A 6,373-nucleotide genomic window follows, 5' to 3' on the forward strand; every position below is an offset into this window, starting at 1 on the left:
CAATGTTCAAGTCTCACTTTATGTAATCATGTGTTAATTTTCAATATATATTTATTTTAGTTTATGTCTCATTATATGTAGATCAAGTATCAACTTACAATTAGTGAGATAATTTAATGGTAAAGTTAAGATGCCATATGTATTTATTTTGGTATATGTATTTAATAAATAAATATTATGGGTTTTGAAAAAATATGTGTAATTTTTTTATTTTTTATTTGATAATTGGAGGTAAAAAAATAGAGGTGGTTTTTTTTATTTTTTAAAATAAGGAGGGGAGTGATTTGATTAATTTTCCTTTTAAGATTTATTTAACTGTTTTTTTGGGGGTAATTTTCCTTTTATGTGTTAGTCTTCACGTCTTTTATGGTGAGTACAAAAGTGTTTTTTTCCGCCGAAAAATCCGAAAATTTAAAAGAAATCGAATTCTTTCAAAATCTTTTTATCTCAGAGATTTCAGTCTCCTAATAGGAGTTAATTTCAATTTTTTTTTGTCTATAAACAACGTGTGGGTTTATTATTTACCATGTAACAGCGGGGCGGTGGCAGCGGCTTTGTATGTTCTTTTTCTCTCTTTTTCGCTTTTGTATTAATGGGTTTTCGTTTGAGTTGGATTTTCTTATGGTTCTAGGGCTCCGATTATTTGTTCAAAGTTAGTACTCTTTTTTTCTTTTAATATTTTCTGTTAGTTCTTATAGTCATTCCTGTTGCCTAGGGTATGGTTTCAAATTTCAGTATCTGCAATATTTTGTTATGTCCAAGCTACGGACTCTTTGGTGTAAAAAAAGTGTCTTTACTTTGCAATAATTTGCTCTTATTGTGATTATAGTTTTAAGGTGTGGGTGTATTTCACTCTTCCACTGCATGCTCTTGGTTGTATTTACTATTGTAGTTTTTCCTATTTTTAACGATGCTCATTGAATTTATTCTTAATTTTGGTTCTTTATTGCTATGATAATTGTCTCTTTTATAAAGGAAACATAGAAGAGATACAGCTAGCTTGTTTTTTGAATTTAACAATACAATGGTACTTATGTGGTTGCAGATTCTTTTCCCTTTGAGTTGTAGGTCTTGTTTGTGGAATTGAGTTTCTTGAGCTTTGATCATTAACTAATATTTTATATGATGTAGATCAGAATTTATTATCATGTGTGTAATTGCTTGAATTTAAAAAAATATTGGCAGTTTTCTGCTGAAAAATTGAAAATCTGGGTTTTGCCTTTTGAATTGTGTTTCCTAAGGCTTCATTAATTAATATTTATGCAATTCATATCAGAATTTATCATGGTATTGCAATTTCAAATTGATGGCAATTTGAATCCATCAAAAGGCAATATGGATCCGTCAAAATTTAAGCGACGAAGAGTCTCTGCTGTTCGGGACTATCCTATACAGGCTCACGTCCACCCATGCAGTTGCTTTCCTGTTTCAAGAAAGTACCCACCTTCAAAAATTCGGAAAGGGGTTTCTGTCAAGCGGGATTTTCCTGTAAAGCTGGATGCTCCTGCTGCTCTGAGAAACTCCGTGTCATCTAAGGCTTCTATTGCTACTAATGGTGATGATATTCATGCTTGCACAAATGGTATGTCTACTGTCTTTAGGGATCACAAACTGATGGATTTATTCTCTAACTAAAAGTTTATCATGCACAGATGTTAAGGAATCCAACTTGCCAATGGTTGTTTGGGAAGAGAGAAGTGAATTGGATGATTCTATTGCAATTAATATTCATCTGTGCACGGATATTAGGGATGGCAAGCCATCTAGTGTTCCTAATATTGCTAATGCATGTGATGGTTATGAATGCTTAAAATCTATCAAAGAAGGTATGTCTATTGTCTTTAATGAATGTAGGTTAAAGTTTCAATTTTAACTCAATTTTATGTGTTCACAGATTTAAAAGAATCTCACTTGTCACTTGCTGTAATGATGAGCAATGTCAAGCGGGTGTTTCTGCAGCAACTAATGTTTACAAGTACACAGTTTTTGAGGAATCCTACCCTTCAATGAACATTAAGGGTGAGCAATGTGCAGTTGATATCCCTGTTGCAAATAACATTTATGCTTGCATAGAATCTAAGCAAGAAGGTACGTCTATGGTCTGTAAGCATTGCTGTTTGATTGTTATTTCTAATTTAATTTAAAATTATGTGTGCATAGATGTAAAAGAATCTTGTTAGTTTCCTTTTATGATGAACAATGTCAAAGTGGATGCTCCTGCTGCAACTAATATTTATTCATATGCAGGTGTACGGGCCAATGTGTTAATCAACATCGGGGATGATCCGTGTGAAGCTGTTGTAACCAGTTTTGATGACTATCAATTAGCTTTGAAGGATGAAAAGAGTAAGAATCTTGTGTCTCTTACCAAAGAAGTGAGCTCATTAATGCTTTCAGATGAGCGATGTTCGGATTCCCCGTTTGGCGTACATATTTTCCACACAGCCTATAATGATGATGAAGATTATATGAAAGAGCATGATTCCCAAGCAGCCTTTAGTGATGATGTAGTTAGTGTCAAAACCACTTTGGCAGAGGAACTGAGGTCATTAATGGTTTCATATGAGCGATTTTTGGATTCCCAGGTAGCCTTTAATGATGATGAAGATTGTGTGAAAGAGCATGATTCCCTAGCAGCCTTTAGTGATGGTGAAGAGAGTGTCAAAACTACTGACAAAAATTCTCAAGTTGACCTTAGCAATTATGAGGTGTTCTCTAACAATGAGTTCAGAAATGATTGTGACAAGGTTAAGCAGATTATTAATCATTTTAGACACGTTTACAACAAGCTCTTACAGGTTAAGTCAGGGAAACTTAGGAGTGGCCTTGCTGTTGAAGCTGCTATAATTCTTCAAAATCAACATAAGTGGATCAAAAGAAATAAGCAGTTTGGCTCTATCTCAGGAGTTGAAATAGGTGACTACTTTTGTTGGAGGGCTGAATTGAATATAATTGGCCTCCATTGTCGAAATGTTCATGGCATAGATTTTATGAAAATGGATGGAAAAAATCTAGCCATAAGTGTTGTGGACTCCGGCCGATACGACAATGTTTTTGAGTCAAACAATGAAGAGTTTCCAGATACCTTAGTTTATTTAGGGGAAGGTTCAAATCCAAAGGTTCAAAGTAAGAAATCTATTGAGGATCAAAAGCTTAGAGGTGGTAACCTTGCTCTGAAGAATAGTGTAGAAGCAAAAAATCCTGTAAGGGTTATTCGTAAGATTTTCTTTAAACGTGGGAAGGTAGAAAAGCGCAAATATATTTATGATGGGTTGTACTTTGTTGATAGTTATCGACAAGAAATAGCATCATCTGGCAAGCTTGTTTTTAAGTTTTTGCTGAAGAAATTTCCTAGCCAACCAAAACTTGATTGGAGAAAATTGGTTAGGGAACTTGATTGTATGAGTTATAATTCTGAAGGCAAAGAGAGGTCACCTATTTGTGCAGTGAATGCTTTGGATGATGAGAAGCCCCTAATCACTGATGATATTTCTCAAGGTGAAGAGAGGATACCTATTCGTGCAATAAATGCTTTGGATGATGAGAAGCTTCCGATATTTAATTATGTCACCAGTGTGACATATCTGGAGTCCTATTGTCCTTCAATGATTAATGATGGTTGTGATTGTATTGATGGATGCTTAGACTTTGAGGATTGCCCCTGCATTGTCAAGAACGGAGGATCAACCTATGATTATGAAGAACGCCTTTTTGAGGCAAAGCCCTTTATTGTTGAGTGTGGACCTTCTTGTAAGTGCTTCACCTCTTGCCTTAATAGAGTGAGTCAATGTGGAATTCAACTTCCTTTAGAAGTTTTTAAGACTAAAGCAAAAGGATAGGGTGTTAGATCACGGTCTTTTATTCGACGTGGATGCTTTATATGTGAGTATACAGGTGAAATCCTTCGAGACAAGGAAGGTGAACAAAGGATAGGTAACGATGAATACTTGTTTGATATAGGAGTTAGTTACGGTGATCATTCTTTGAGAGATGCAAATTCTCTCGGTTCATTTGAGGGAAATGAATGTTTCACTATTGACGCCGCTCGAGTGGGGAATGTGGGACGATTCATCAATCATAGTTGTTCTCCGAATCTTTTTCCTCAAAGTGTTCTCTTTGATCATGACAACAAAAGAATGCCACATATTATGTTATTTGCTATGGAAGATATACCACCATTGAATGAGTTAACATATGACTATAATTATGAAAAAGGTGGAGTTTGTGATGCAAATGGTAATATCAAGATCAAGCATTGCTATTGTGATTCTAGTGATTGCACTGGAAGAATGTATTAGGTAAGATGTATTCTTTATTCGTGAATTAGACCTCATCATGCATGGGTTGGGAAACATTTATTCTGAATTTTTAGTTTATTTGATGTGTTGTATTTTTAAAATTTTTTTATATGAATATAATAATATAAAAAAATATAATACGGGTGGGTTAGGTTGGATTTAGGTTTTAATATTTTTATTCAAGTTGAGTTTGGATAACATTGTAAGTTCATTTTTTGGGTCAGGTTAGGCCTAGAAAATAGGCATAAAATTATGTTGAGGCTTGGCTCAAACTTAACTTGACCTATCACTTCCACTTTGAATATTGGTATGCCTCGTTAAGGTGAACAATTGTCATTGTTACTATCTACCTTTGCCAGTTTCACATGTGAACAAACATTTTATTTAAAACACATATATTACATATACGAGAGGTAATTCTTGGAGAATGATCTATCTTTTTGCAAAAGGGTAAGTAAGGGTATTCATATTTTAGTTAAAATTGAATTAATTGATCGAATCGATTTAATTTAATTAATTGGTCAATAATTGAATTTAGTTCAGTTAGAAGTTAATTAATGATTTTTAAAATTTTGGTTATCGGTTAAATTGATTTGAAATGGGTAATTAATCAAATTAACTAATTAATCGAAATAAATAATATATGTTATATATAATTGTCGACTTCTTGTTTGGTTAAATTTTAAGATTTATGTAGTGTTTTTAATATCTTATTTGTTTTCAGTATTAATAGTAAGATAAATTTGTAATTTTAATATATTTATTTTTGGTTAATTATTGAATAAATGCTATTAAATTTGTTATTTTCTTATCAGGAATAAAGTTGGTGTGTTGGATTCAAACTCTTACAATAAAGGGGCTAAATTGAAACAAAAAGCAAAGAGGAGGGTTTGATTGAAAGATTGAAGATTCAAAGATGACTGATAAAGATTGAAGTGTTGAAGGTTTTTTTTTAAAGTGGTTGGATAAAGATTGAAGGATTTTTGATATTGTTACAATTCTGTAATTAGTTTAAATTTGATTTTTAAAATTTAAATTATTTAGTTATAATATTTAGGAAAAATCTAGTTAAATTTTAGCACTAAAATTGTGTATAAATACTTAGTGACTATAGTCAATTTCACACACTTGGCTTTTGGATTAATCAAATTCCTTGTTTTCTTTCCCCTTACTGCGTCATGATACAGACCAAAATGTAAGGCCACGGTTTCAACTCAGTTAATTTCAAACTGTTTTTAATTTCTAATTTCCATGTTGTTAAACGTTGCGTTTGTTGTTCTAATTTCTAATTTCTGTTTGTTGCTGCACTTTTTTAACCTCCTATGACAGACATGAGGAGGATTATGAAAAACCTGAGTTATTCTCCTCTTTTGGGTTTCTTCTCTCAACATCCTTTCTCTCTTCTTCTTTTACTTTTTCCTTCCTCATCTTTTGTTTCTCTAGTGACGTTACTGATGGTAACAAAGGTATCAGAGCTAATCTCGATGGCCTGTGAGGGAGTCACCACAAGGTTACAAAAGGACATGGGAACCATGCAGAAAGATATGGGACTGATGCAACATGAATTCACTTAATTGCAAACCAACTTAGCCCAAATGGACGCTTGAATGGAGTTTCGCTTCAAAGAGTTCCACAAAAATGTAAAAGTTGGCATTCGCACTGAGCTTTAGAATTTGTTTTAGTAGCAGATAGGGCTTGCGACACCACCTACTCAGGGACAAACATCGGACAAGGGTAAGGGGGTATTAGAGGGTACACATCCTGGGTTCCCACCAAAGGAGTTGCTTTTGCTATCACTTATGATGGAGTCTAGTCCTATAGGCATACATTCAAGGGCTAGTACTTTAGACTCCATGGGTAGAAACTTCAACTTCGAATGCCCAAGGTTTGATGGTGAAGATTTTCGAGGGTGGTGGTCGAAGTTAGAGCAATTCTTCGAAGTTGAAGGTGTGTTGGAACAAGATAATGTGCGAACTGTTATGCTCCATATGGAAGGAAAAGCCCTGGATTGACACCACTTTTTCAGCCAAAAACAAGGTAGACTTCAAATGTTATCTTGGGAAACCTATGCTCGA

The 6,373-nt window shown here is 33.9% G+C and overlaps 1 pseudogene; it reads left to right on the forward strand.

Annotated features, from left to right (window-relative positions):
- Nucleotides 1–353: 353 nt before the first annotated feature.
- LOC107942273 (histone-lysine N-methyltransferase, H3 lysine-9 specific SUVH5-like) lies at nucleotides 354–5,520 on the forward strand (annotated as a pseudogene).
- The last annotated feature ends 853 nt before the right edge of the window (nucleotides 5,521–6,373 follow it).

Source organism: Gossypium hirsutum, chromosome A03, assembly GCF_007990345.1.
Source record: "Gossypium hirsutum isolate 1008001.06 chromosome A03, Gossypium_hirsutum_v2.1, whole genome shotgun sequence".
NCBI lineage: Eukaryota > Viridiplantae > Streptophyta > Magnoliopsida > Malvales > Malvaceae > Gossypium > Gossypium hirsutum.